Genomic DNA, 13,736 nt, shown 5'->3' with positions numbered 1-13,736 from the left:
TGTGTGTGAGGGGTGTGTGAGGTATGTAAGAGTGTGTGTGTGTGGGGTATGTAAGAGTGTGTGTGAGGGGTGTGTGGGGTGTGTAAGAGTGTGTGTGAGAGGTGTGTGGGGTGTGTAAGAGTGTGTGTGAGGGGTGTGTAAGAGTGTGTGTGAAGGGTGTGTGGGGTGTGTAAGGGTGTGTGTGAGGGGTGTGTCAGAGTGTGTGTGAGGGGTGTGTGGGATATGTAAGAGTGTGTGTGAGGGGTGTGTGGGGTGTGTAAGAGTGTGTGTGAGGGGTGTGTGGGGTGTGTAAGAGTGTGTGTGAGGGGTGTATGGGGTGTGTAAGAGTGTGTGTGAGGGGTGTGTGTGGTGTGTAAGAGTGAGTGTGAGGGGTGTGTGGGGGTGTGTAAGTGTGTGTAAGAGGGGTGTGTGGGGTGTGTGTAAGAGTGTGTGTGAGGGGTGTGTGGGGTGTGTAAGAGTGTGTGCGAGGGGTGTGTTGGGTGTGTAAGAGTGTGTGTGAGGGGTGTGTGGGGTGTGTAAGAGTGTGTGTGAGGGGTGTGTGGGGTGTGTAAGAGTGTGTGTGAGGGGTGTGTGGGGTGTGTAAGAGTGTGTGCGAGGGGTGTGTGGGGTGTGTAAGAGTGTGTGTGAGGGGTGTGTGGGGTGTGTAAGAGTGTGTGTGAGGGGTGTGTGGGGTGTGTAAGAGTGTGTGTGAGGGGTGTGTGGGGTGTGTAAGAGTGTGTGCGAGGGGTGTGTGGGGTGTGTAAGAGTGTGTGTGAGGGGTGTGTGGGGTGTGTAAGAGTGTGTGTGAGGGGTGTGTGGGGTGTGTAAGAGTGTGTGTGAGGGGTGTGTGGGGGTGTGTAAGTGTGTGTGTGAGGGGTGTGTGGGGTGTGTAAGAGTGTGTGTGAGGGGTGTGTGGGGTGTGTAAGAGTGTGTGTGAGGGGTGTGTGGGGTGTGTAAGAGTGTGTGTGAGGGGTGTGTGGGGTGTGTAAGAGTGTGTGTGAGGGGTGTGTGGGGTGTGTAAGAGTGTGTGTGAGGGGTGTGTGGGGGTGTGTAAGAGTGTGTGTGAGGGGTGTGTGGGGTGTGTAAGAGTGTGTGTGAGGGGTGTGTGGGGTGTGTAAGAGTGTGTGTGAGGGGTGTGTGGGGTGTGTAAGAGTGTGTGTGAGGGGTGTGTGGGGTGTGTAAGAGTGTGTGTGAGGGGTGTGTGGGGTGTGTAAGAGTGTGTGTGAGGGGTGTGTGGGGGTGTGTAAGAGTGTGTGTGAGGGGTGTGTGGGGTGTGTAAGAGTGTGTGTGAGGGGTGTGTGGGGTGTGTAAGAGTGTGTGTGAGGGGTGTGTGGGGTGTGTAAGAGTGTGTGTGAGGGGTGTGTGGGGTGTGTAAGAGTGTGTGTGAGGGGTGTGTGGGGTGTGTAAGAGTGTGTGTGAGGGGTGTGTGGGGTGTGTAAGAGTGTGTGTGAGGGGTGTGTGGGGTGTGTAAGAGTGTGTGTGAGGGGTGTGTGGGGTGTGTAAGAGTGTGTGTGAGGGGTGTGTGGGGTGTGTAAGAGTGTGTGTGAGGGGTGTGTGGGGTGTGTAAGAGTGTCTCTTCCCTCCAAACACCCTGACAATATGTGACAAATAAAGGCTATTTCTATTTCTATTTCTATTTCTATTTCTATTTCTATTTCTATTTCATTACTACAAATACACAGAACCCCAAGAGAAACCCTACATCATACATTAAAGCCAGTTTATAAAGGCTGCTTCTGTAGATAGACACAAATGATATCTACTCTCACCATCCACTTTATTAGGAACACCAGTAACTTGCCCATTTATGTATTTATCTAATCAGCCAATCACGTGGCAGCAGCAGAATGCATACAATCATGAGATTTTCACACACAGCTGTCTCTAGAGTTTACACAAAATAACTCTAACTGGGTTCAATGTTTTTTCATAGCTGATAGTGTAATTTACAGGTTTTAAATAAGAAGAATAGCAATCGGCCTAAAACAGAACCTTGTGGAACACCGAACTTAACCTTAGTATGTGTAAAGAAGTCACCATTTACATCTGCAAGCTGATAACGATATAGTCAAATAAGACCTGAGCCAGAAGAGGGCTGTCTTCTTGTTCTTCATCTAGCCTATCAAGTAAAGACTCTCTTGTCCACTCTCAGGAGTCTTGGAATTCGTGGAACAGCATGGGAATGGTTTGCTTCCTACCTGGATGGTCCCTCATATCAGGTAACATGGAGGGGATCGACATCTGTTCCACTCAGTCCTCTCCACTGGTGTCCCACAAGGCTCAGTACTTGGTCCTTTCTCCCTCCATACTCACACTCTTGGCAAAGTTATATCCTCACATGGGTTCTCTTTCCACTGCTATGCCGATGACACTTAAACCAACTTATCTTCTCCTTCCCTCCCTCAGATACCACGGCTTCTGCTCGGATCATGGTGGATGACAGCTCATCAGCTGAAACTCTATCCCAGCAAAACTGAACTGCTGGCTCATCCCCAGCCCAGGATCTTGCATTATCTCTGAACAACTCCCCTTCGGCCACTGCTTGCAACTTTGGGGTAACCATAGACCATCAACTGACCTTTTTCTCCCCTGTTGCTAATGTCACATGCTCATGTTGGTTTCATCTCTACATCATAAGCAATCAACCATTTCTATCCACACAGGCTACTCAGACTGCTTGTTCAGTCTCTGGTCATTTCGAGACTGGACTACTGCAACTCTCTACTGTCAGGTCTACCTCTGAATGCAATTCGTCCACTGCAAATGATCCAAAATGCTGCTGCACGACTTGTTTTCAATCTGCGTAAGTTCTCCCACACCACCCCACTGCTGCTCCTCCTCTGGCTTCCAGTAGCTGCATCAGATTTAAAACACTGACGCTTGCCTACAAAGCCAAGAATGGACCAGCTCCATCTGACCTCAAAGCTCTTATTACTCCTCACACTGACCCTCGCTCTGTCAGATCCTCTAACACTGCTCGACTGGTCCACCATCTCTCAGCGTAAGAGGTATTGGTTGTATTGTAGGTATTGGTGGATGTCTGAACAGCTGAGTCTTAAAACCATAGATGAAGACCTACCTCTTCTTGAAATACTTAAACTAGCTCTTATTTTTATTTTTTAGGCTGATGGTATGCTAAGTCTGTGACCTACTGAACCAGAGTTAATGTATTCATTAAGAGAGGCTTCAAAGCACTCTTGAACATCATTCTGGATAAGCCAAATGCCAGAAATGTAAATATGAATGTAAATGTATGAACAGTGTGATCAGTGGTGTCAAAAGAGGCATTAAGGACAAGCAACACCAGCAAGGAGACAAAACCCTGAGTAGAGGCCAGTTACAGGTCATGTACCATTTTAACCAGCGCTGTCTCTGTGATGGTGATACATTTCATGAATGTTATTTGAGTCCTACAACACAAGAAGGACCCTGAAATGTTATGCTGTTATTTTTTGCAACAGCAGCTTTTGTAATTTAGATAAACATTGTTCAGATTTTTAGGATAACAAAGATCCCAAGAGAGACCGATGGTATTCCAAGTCTGTGAGCCGGTGAATGAATGTTCATTGAGAACGAACAAATCACTTTTGTACTCTGGATAAAGGTGCATGTACTTTATAAATGCCATAAATGTAATTGTAGGATTAAGTGTAAAGACAACCTGGAATCCAAACTGAGCTTTTCATTTTTACTTCTAAGATTTCTGCATGTTTTACATCACCATGCATGCACAGATGAGGGAAATTAATATTAAAATAATATAATAGTAAGTCCTTTTCATTTATGCATCTTATGTAATAATTTATAGATGTATTTAATTAATCCTAAGTAAGTATACAGGTATTTAATTAATAATAAGTAAATGATTACAAATGTGATTAGTTACAGTCTTTATAGTAAAATGATCATCATCTGTTTAATCTTTATCATACAGTAAGGAACATTTTCACACATCTGAGGTTACATTTAGGTCAGGTCTTCAGAATGTCTACTATTAGTTTAAAAACTCAAGAAAACTAAAAATAGTAAAGGTATACAGGATTTCTTTTTCTTACAGTGAGATTCTCTGTGGCACACACACACACGTACACACACACAGGTACACACACACACACACACACACACACACACGTACACACACACAGGTACACACACACACACACACACACACAGGTACACACACACACACACACACACACACACACACGTACACACACACACACACACACACAGGTACACACACACGTACACACACACAGGTACACACACACACACACACACACACACAGGTACACACACACACACACACACACACACAGGTACACACACACACACACACAGGTACACACACACACACACACACGTACACACACACAGGTACACACACACACACACACGTACACACACACAGGTACACACACACACACACACACACACACACACACACACGTACACACACACAGGTACACACACACACACACGTACACACACACACACACACACACAGGTACACACACACACACACACACACACACACACTACAGGTGTAGAAGATAGAGATTAGTTTGAATTTGTATTTTTTGTTTAGAGTAATCTTGGTACAACTACCATGCGTTGTGGCTCAAAAAAACTTTGAATGACACTTAGAATTCTGTTCAGTAGGATTTCATTTCTCATAACTCTCTCCTGCAGGGCAGCCGGATCAGGCCAGTTCAACCCATCAAGCAGTGCACTGACACCAGTGTAGAGTTCCATTGCTCTTTCAGTTGGAAGATCCCTGAGAACTTGGGTCAGAGGTCTCTCTTCATCTGCAGTCAACCAAGCTGCAGTTACAACTCCTACAGCAGCACCTGAAAAGATCAGTTTTTAAGAAATTAATTCTGAAAAAGTTATTTTGTATGTAAAGGCAAACATCCACAGTTCTGTTTCACTGGTAATCTGTATGTGTAGCAAACCTGCCACTGTCCCAACTGGGCCAAAAAAACTTCCCACACCAGCACAGGCTGCTCCAATGGCTGCTCCTGCCACCATGTTGTAGTTCCTTACAAACAAACGTAGCTCTCGTGCCACAGTATTTATCAGTTCCTTAATAGCATTCGGCCAGTTTGCTGCCATTGTCCTGCCCCAAAAAATGATCAGAGAAAATGAATAAAAATACATTTGGTGGGTTTCCTCCAGGTGCTCCGGTTTCCTCTCACACTCCAAAGACATGCTTCTAGGCTGATTGGAGTCTCTAAATTGCCCGTACTGTGTGATCGCATGAGTGTGTGTGTGTGTGCTCTGCGATGGGTTGGCGCTCCCTCCAGGGTGTATCCTGCCTTGACCCAATGATAGATCGGATAAGCGGTACAGACAATAGCATTTATGATATCAATAATAATAAAATTAAAATATATATTACCTATAAACACAAACACGTAAGCACGACTTACTTAAATAAATAAGCTACTTAACTTATCATACTTTAATTAATGATCATACCGTCATGTAAATCATGTTTTTGTGAACATAACACAATTTTATGCACATTTTATATACAAAATTATTTATATTTACATGTACAATTAATATATAGTAAAGCTTCCCCAGAACACTTAATAATAATAATTAATAATAATAATAATAATAATGATAATAATAATAATAATAATCACTTCTCAGTATCATAATACAGTGCCCTTACCTTTAAATAAAGTGTCGTCGTCTTTCTCTGCCTCTATTAACTATTAACGATTGAGCTTGGGACTGTAAATATTCATAATAGGATGATGATGTGTTAATAAAATGCGTTCTTCTTCTTCTTAATAATAATTGTCTTTGATGTAAATAAAATTAAAATATATGTTTATTTAAATATTTCTTTATTTGCTTTTTTTTTAATCATATTTATTTGGTACAGCAATTATGCTATAAACAAAGTAGTAAAACAAATGTTATTTATCTATTCAATGTCTCACTTACCTTTAAAGCTCTCGTCTTTCATGCAAAAGAAGAAGAAGAAGGTTTCATACACTGCTTCTGTGTTTACTGTGAGCTTTATATAGTCACCTTGGCAAAAAAAAACAAAACAATAAATTGAAAGTGAAAGTTACCCACCTCCCTTTGTAAATATTAACATTTAGTAATCATCCATCTATTATCTACACTACTATATACACATATCCTACTAGGTAGCATGAAACCTGGAAACTATACCAGGACACTTGGGATATATTTCGCTGAAACAAGTTAGTTCCTGTTCCTGCATTGTAGACCCTTCTTCTGTTAGTAAACACTGTGACGTTTTTTGTGGGCGGAGCTTAGGTGGAGGCAGAAAGATTACAAGTGGTAGTTATCAAGTTTTGTTAGTTTGTTTTTATCTGATATGAAATGTTTCATGCATGAAATGTGCTACTGGCCATATACTTTTTTTTATCCAAGTCCTTTTTTCATCCAAGAGTCCAAGGAGTCCGTCATGTCAGCTTTCATAATGTACTTGCACTCATCCTTCCAGACAAAGTTAAAGTTTATCTTGTTTACTAATTGAATCATATTGTCTGAAATTTCTAAGGAAATGTTATGGTAAATATTTCTTGATATACTCTCCATCATGGACAGTAAAACTCTGATGAATATTGTTAAGTCCACTTCAGTCCCTTTGTAGCCATAAGTTTTTTATTTATTTATTTTTTTTTATAAATGGGTTCTTTCCCCCTTATTTCTTTATTTCAGGTGACCATAATAACCAAATATTATTCTGAGTTTTCATCTTTTAAAAACAAAGTGGTGTGATCCACAGATTGACTTGTTACGATGTATTTTCCCAATATGTTAAAACCTTCAGAACCACTATTCCTAGTCCTAATAGACAATAACAATGATTAAAAATAATAATGGGGAGCTGCTACAACCTTGCCTAATGCCCTTATTAACTGAAAACCTTCAGCAGGTGCCGTGTTCTAAAAATACAGAACTGTAAATATCATTAGAAAGTGCACTAATTAAAAACCAAAAACCAACATTTGTAATCTTCTAATTGTAAAGTGGTGCTTATGTTTACAATTATTATTATTAATAATAATAATAATAATAATAACCACTTCTGAGTATCATAATACAGTGCCCTTACCTTGACAAAAAGTGTCGTCTTACTGTATGTCAAAAAATAAATAAATAAATAAAAGAAAGTAAAACTGCCCCTGTATTATACTGCATTTAAGTTCAACCCACTTATCCAATGACAATGCTATATTTTAATCCTAGCCAATCAAATAAGGACACAGCAGAATAAACCTGAAGACCTAGTTCGATAAAACTCGAAAAAACACTTCCACTTTCCAGAAATGACATTGATCTACATATGATTTGTTTAGCAAATTATTCAGTGGTGCTTTGCAGTGTGACGATACAGGAGAGGGTTCAACAGGGTTTGTCTTAATACCAATAATGTGGACACAGTACTCACTACCCTCATACAGGTAGATCCCCTGAAGTCCTATATCCATGGATTGTGCTGAAGGCTACTAACATTTTACTGCTCAAGGTTCAGATTCAGAAAACGTATCTCCCCACATCATGACTCTTCAAAAGTTAAGTGTATATATATATATATTACCATAAGGTCTATCTTAAACGCTGGTATCTTCTTGGTTCATTTTGTTAGGTGGTTGTTTCTTTCAGATGAACCTGTAAATTTTGTTAAAAAAATCACGGTGAAAATAACTCCAAAACCCAGAAATGCTAAATATTGTTTATTTGACTTGAAATATCAAAACGAATAAAGGATTTATTAATGATGATTAATTTCAGGAGAAAGAGATTTGAGAAAGAGAATTTTGCACACACACACACACACACACACACAGTCTGACATTTTACAGAGAAAGTGAAATATATTTTGATATTTTTATGCTTATGAGAGTAAACAATAAGAACAACTAGGCTTTAGCTGTATGTTAGTTCTAATGAAACAAACATACAATCCAAACAACAGAGAAAGGGGAGCACAGTAATGAACTAATCCAGCCACACAACACAACACAGCGAAAGGGAGATACCAACAGAAACAACTACAAACAGGAAACACTGACATAAATAGCTAAGCTGCAGAATAGAAAACAAAGAATCCAATCAAAACAGCTACACAAATGAAAAAAACACTAGTTACCACAAGGGCATTTTCAGTATTTCAGATTAAGACTGTGATTGAGTAGTGTAGCTGAAGGTGTGGGTTTTAGATAACTTGTGTGTGAGTAATTAGTAAGCATGTTTTGACTGCAGCATTCAGGTAAAGACAGACTCTAGGTTATATGGAATATTTTAAGTCTATATTAATTTTAGTAGTGTATCCACAGTGTAAAGTGGTGAAAAGTGCATCTAGGCTGTAAGACCCTCCCACCAAGCTGTGCACTGATACCACCGAGGACGTCTACTATTAGTATAGTTGGAAGATCCCTGAGAACTTGGATTAGAGGTCTCTCTTCATCTGCACTCAACCAAGCTGCATTTACAACTCCTACAGCAGCACCTGAAAAGATCACAATTCAAGAAATTAATTCTGTATTTATTTATTATTATTTATTATTTATTATTAATTCTAAAAGTTATTTTGTATGCAGAAGCAAACATCCACAGTTCTGTTTTACTGGTAATCTGTATGTGTAGCAAACCTGCCACTGTCCAAAAACACTTCCCACACCAGCACAGGCTGCTCCGATGGAACCACTTCTGAGTATCATAATACAGTACCCTTACCTTGAAAAAAAATGTTTTCTTACTGTATGTAAGAAAAAAATCAAATAAGGACAAAGGACACAGACCTAGTCAGATAAAAAACACTTTCACTTTCCAGAAAAGACATTTATCTACATATGATTTGTTTAGCAAATTATTCAGTGGTGCTTTCCAGTGTGACGTGTCTCTATGACACGCGACACAAGACACGCCCTTGACAGGGTTCGACAACCACATTAAATGAATTTGACATAATACCAATAATGTGGACACAGTACTCACTACCCTCATACTTCCCCTCAAGTCCCATTTCCATGGCTTGTCCTGAAGGCTACTAACATTTTACTGCTCAGGTTCAGATTTGGAAAACGTACACTACCAGTCAAAAGTTTGGACACACCTTCTACTTCAGTGTTTTGTGTTTAGGGATTTATTTTCTACATTCCTGAACAATCCTGGAGATTTCAAAACTAGGAAATAACACACAAGGACTTCAGTAATCCATATGTAAGGACAACAAAAACCAGTCAGTTGTTATTTTAAGACACGAAGGTCAGGTGTTCTGGAATAGTTCTTGCAAGAACAGTATTGTCAAGTGCATTTGCAAAACCCATCAAGCACCATGATGAAACTGGCTCACGTGAAGACCCTCCCAGTAAAGCAAGACCAAAACTGACCTCTGCTGCAGAGGAGAAGTTCATTTAGAGTGACCAGCCTCAGAAATCACCAATTAACAGCACCTCAGATTAGAGGCGTTATGAAGGCTTTACAGAGCATCAGTAGCAGACATATCTCAATATCCACTGTTCAAAGGACATTACTGTGGATTTCGGCCGCCTTCAGCATTGTTTTACAATGTAGAAGGAAATAAACATCAGGAAAGACCATGGGATTAGAAGGTGTGTCCAAACTTTTGACTGGTAGTGTATCTTTCCATATCATGCCTCTTTAAATGTTAGGTGTACATATATATGTTTTAACATCATTTTTTTCATCTTAAAAGCTGGTATCTTCTTGGTTAATTTTGTTAGGCGGTTGTTTCTTTCAGATGAACTTGTAATTTTTGTAATAAAACCACGGCCAAAATATAAAGACTACCAAAATAAAATCCAAACCCCAAAACCCACAAATGCCAAATGTTGTTTATTTCACTTAAACTATCAGAAGAATAAAGGATTTATTAATGATGATTAATTTCAGGATTAATTTCATGTTTATGCTTATGAGAGTAAACAATAAGAACAATTGTTTCATTAACCAATCAGATTTCGTGTTGGCGTCACTGGGGCCATCTAACAGGCATACGATTACGTCAGCAATTTCCTGTCCTTTGATTGGATAATTGGAGTAGTCAGAGGCAGCGAACCGCACAAAGAATTTTTTTATTTTTTTTATAATTTTGAATAATAATAGGGGAATACAAATTCATACAAAGATTTATTACAGTAAATCCACATTTTACATCAAAGTTTGCTTTATACATCTGATGCATCGAGCATCCTCTTCAACAGTTGAGATGTCTTAACAGCTTTACGCTTCTTCTGTATTGAAGTTAGGGAATCACTGAAATCAATGAAAACAGTCTACCATTTGGTACAGTTAACAAACATTTTGCTTTGTGTATGTGATATTTCCCAAATAAAACAAGAATTTTAATTATATTGTCCATTTCCAAAATACCAGTTTCACAATCCGAAAACAAGACCACTATATCTGTTGTGAAACAATTAAAAAACAGACAAAGAAAGTTGGGACCAGAAAAATTTGGTATAATTACATACGTTAATTAAATAAGTGAGAGATAGTTTCTGACTCCTCTTTACAAAAACAACATAATAATGAGAACCCTTCTTTAAACTTACTAATAAAATCATGACGTGGATAATATCTATGCGTTATTTTAAAATGAGTTTCTTTGACTTTTTTAGGAATTACATATTTATTCATGTCTGACTACGGATTCTGAAAAATAAATGAAGGATAATTCTGTTTCCACTTCATCAACGCCTTAGGAAGAACACTTTTTTCTTTGGTTAAGATCTTCCTAATATAATGGTTGTTGAATTTTTTATACCTGATAGAAAGGCCCTCAGCAGTTGGAGCTGGAAGAGAACCAGATACAGGCTTATAAATCTTCTCATTTTTATTAAGGTGAAGTAGTTTAGGAGAAATACAATGAATTAGTTTTATATATTCACCTGAAGATACATTTAATCCAAAATGACGAATAAATTCTGTGTAATTTATATAGATCACCTAAATGATTTAATAGATCTGTAACAAAAATTAAACCTTTGTTAAACCAATCACTCCAGAAAATGGTCTTGTTCTTAAATAATATATATTGATTGTTCCAAATAACAAATGAATGGGGAGAGAAATTATGTTTATAAACCAATTTCCACACATCCAAAGCCTGTTTGTGAAAATTCGATAAATTAATAGGGAGTTTAGTGCACTTGAAATCACAGGCAAGTGAAAAATGAAGACCACCACATTTTTTAAAGATAACATTGGGGATAGAGAACCATGGAAAACTATTCTCACAAAGACAGTGCTTGATCCAATTAATTTTAAGGACACTATTAATGGTATTAAAATCTATAGCGTTTAATCCTCCTTCTATTACACTTCTAATTATAGTTTTTCTTTTAACGTACGCCGTCTTGCCTTTCCAGATGAATTTAAATAAAGTTTTGTCAGATGTGGAACACGTATTAGAGTCTACATAAAGGGATAATGCAGGGTATATAAGTCTGGAAATCCCTTCAGCCTCGGACATCAACACTCGACCTTGAATAGATAAGTTTCTTTGGAGCCAACAATCGAAAATATTTCTTGTCTTTTGTAATCTATGTGAGAAATTTTCTGTAATTCTCTCTGAGGCTGATTTACTAATTATAACGCCCAAGTATCTAACTACCTGTTTAACCTGTATCCCAGATATACTTGAGTCAGCTAGGTGGTGTACTGCCATAATTTCACTGTTGCAGTGATTGACTGATAAAGCATCCGAGAACGACTTAAGTTACTTAACTTACTACTATTCAAAATAATAGGGACCTGATCTTTGTTCTTCAGAAATAAACAAGTATCATCGGCAATAGTTAAAGTGAACTCTCCTATCTCAATACCTTTAATTTGGGAGCAATGTACAGTATAAAGATTTCAAGTTTCTGCCACTAATAAAAATAAAAATGGGGAAATAGGGCACCCCTGTCTAATTCCTCCACAAAACGAGAAGGTGTACGGATAAAGAAATACTACTTGAAACGTTATTATAAAATATGTGCACCATATTTTTAAAGGTTGGGCCAAAACCAAACCTATCAAGGGTCTGATACATGAAATTGTGCTCAACAGTGTCAAAAGCCTTGTAAAAATCTAAAAACAAAATCAGAGCTTCCACATTTAAATCATTTTACTCATTTCCTCACCTCATTTACTAAATCTGAATGATCTAAAAGGTCCAGTACCAGTCTGATATTGTTTGAAATATTTCTCCCCTTCATAAATCCAGACTGTGTGATAGATAGATATGATTTCCTCTAAACATGGTTTTAATCTTTTGGCATATAAGGACGCTAATAATTTGTAATCTGAGTTAAGCAGCGTGATTGGGTGCCAGTTATCCAAGTACAAAATATCTTTGTTAGACATTAGTAGATGTTAGTTTGAATTTGTATTTTTTGTTTAGAGTAATCTGGTACAACTACCATGCGTTGTTGCTCAAAAAAACTTTGAAGGTAATTTAGAATTCTGTTCTGTAGGATTTCATCAGTCATAACCCTCTCCTGCAGGGCAGCCGGATCAGGCCAGACCCACTGTTCAAGCAGTGCACTGCCACCATCAGAGAGTCCCACTGCCATTTCAGGTGGAAGATCCCTGAGAACTTGGGTTAGAGGTCTCTCTCCATCTGCAGTCAACCAAGCTGCAGCTACAACTCCTACAGCAGCACCTGATGGCTGCCCCTACCACCAAGTTATTGTCTCTTACAAACAAATGTAGATATTCTGCCAGAGCTTTTAATTTCTCCAGTGGACAATTGTTTAATGCCATTGTCCTGCCTCAAATAAGGATCAAATGAAATGAATAAAAATACAAGCATAATATAAAGAATAATAATAAGCACTAAACATGACTTAAATAAATAAGCTACTTTACTTATCATACTTTAATCAATAATCATACAGGCATGTAATTCATTTGAAAATAACAATTTTATATGCAAAATGATTTATATTTATATTTATAATATAAAAAAGTACAAATATTATGCAGTAAAGCTTTCCCAGGACACTTCATAAATAATAATAATAATAATAATAATAATAATAATAATAATAATAATAATAATAATAATAATAATAACCACTTCTGGGTATCATGAGTGATAAGTGTCCTTACCTTGACAAAAGCTTCGTCTTACTCTATATGAAAAATAAACAAGAAAGTAAAACTGCCCCTGTTATATACCGCGTTTAAGCTCAACCCACTTAACTTCTCCAATGACAGCACTATATTTTAATCCTAGCCAATCAAAAACTGGATATAGAACCCGGCGGAATGAACCTTAAGACCTAGTTGGATAAAAACACTTATTTACATTAGCTTTTGATTAATAAATTATTCAGTGGTGCAGTGTGACGTGTCTCTATGACACATAATCCAAGACACGCTCTTGACAGGGTTCAACAACCACATTAAATGATTTTGTCTTAAAGCCAATAATGTGGACACAGTACTCACTACCCTCATACAGGTAGATCCCCTGAAGTCCTATATCCATGGATTGTGCTGAAGGCTACTAACATTTTACTGCTCAAGGTTCAGATTCAGAAAACGTATCTCCCCACATCATGACTCTTCAAATGTTAAGTGTATATATATATATTTTACCATAAGGTCTATCTTAAACGCTGGTATCTTCTTGGTTCATTTTGTTAGGTGGTTGTTTCTTTCAGATGAACCTGTAAATTTTGTTAAAAAAATCAAATAAAAATAAAATTCAAACCCCAAAACCCAGAAATGCTAAATATTGTTTA

General features: G+C 38.1%; 1 long non-coding RNA gene across 6 annotated transcripts; it reads right to left on the bottom strand.

Annotated features, from left to right (window-relative positions):
- Positions 1–3,765: 3,765 nt before the first annotated feature.
- Positions 3,766–13,121, bottom strand: LOC131359044 (uncharacterized). 6 transcript variants are annotated; one of them, XR_009205721.1, is made up of 7 exons: positions 13,099–13,121; positions 8,628–8,734; positions 7,574–8,485; positions 5,941–6,027; positions 5,663–5,724; positions 4,935–5,098; positions 3,766–4,829 (listed from the first exon to the last, which is right to left on the bottom strand). It is a non-coding gene; the product is annotated as an uncharacterized LOC131359044 (long non-coding RNA). The 6 variants fall into 6 exon arrangements; XR_009205720.1 differs by lacking the exon at positions 13,099–13,121 and having other exon boundaries at positions 3,767–4,829; positions 8,628–12,945; XR_009205722.1 differs by lacking the exon at positions 13,099–13,121 and having other exon boundaries at positions 3,775–4,829; positions 7,574–7,644; positions 8,357–12,934.
- Between the last annotated feature and the right edge of the window lie 615 nt (positions 13,122–13,736).

This window comes from Hemibagrus wyckioides, linkage group LG09, assembly GCF_019097595.1.
Source record: "Hemibagrus wyckioides isolate EC202008001 linkage group LG09, SWU_Hwy_1.0, whole genome shotgun sequence".
NCBI classification, from domain to species: Eukaryota; Metazoa; Chordata; class Actinopteri; order Siluriformes; family Bagridae; genus Hemibagrus; species Hemibagrus wyckioides.
The sequence above is the reverse complement of the archived record's forward strand: the minus strand, read 5'-3'. Positions and strand labels throughout refer to the sequence as shown.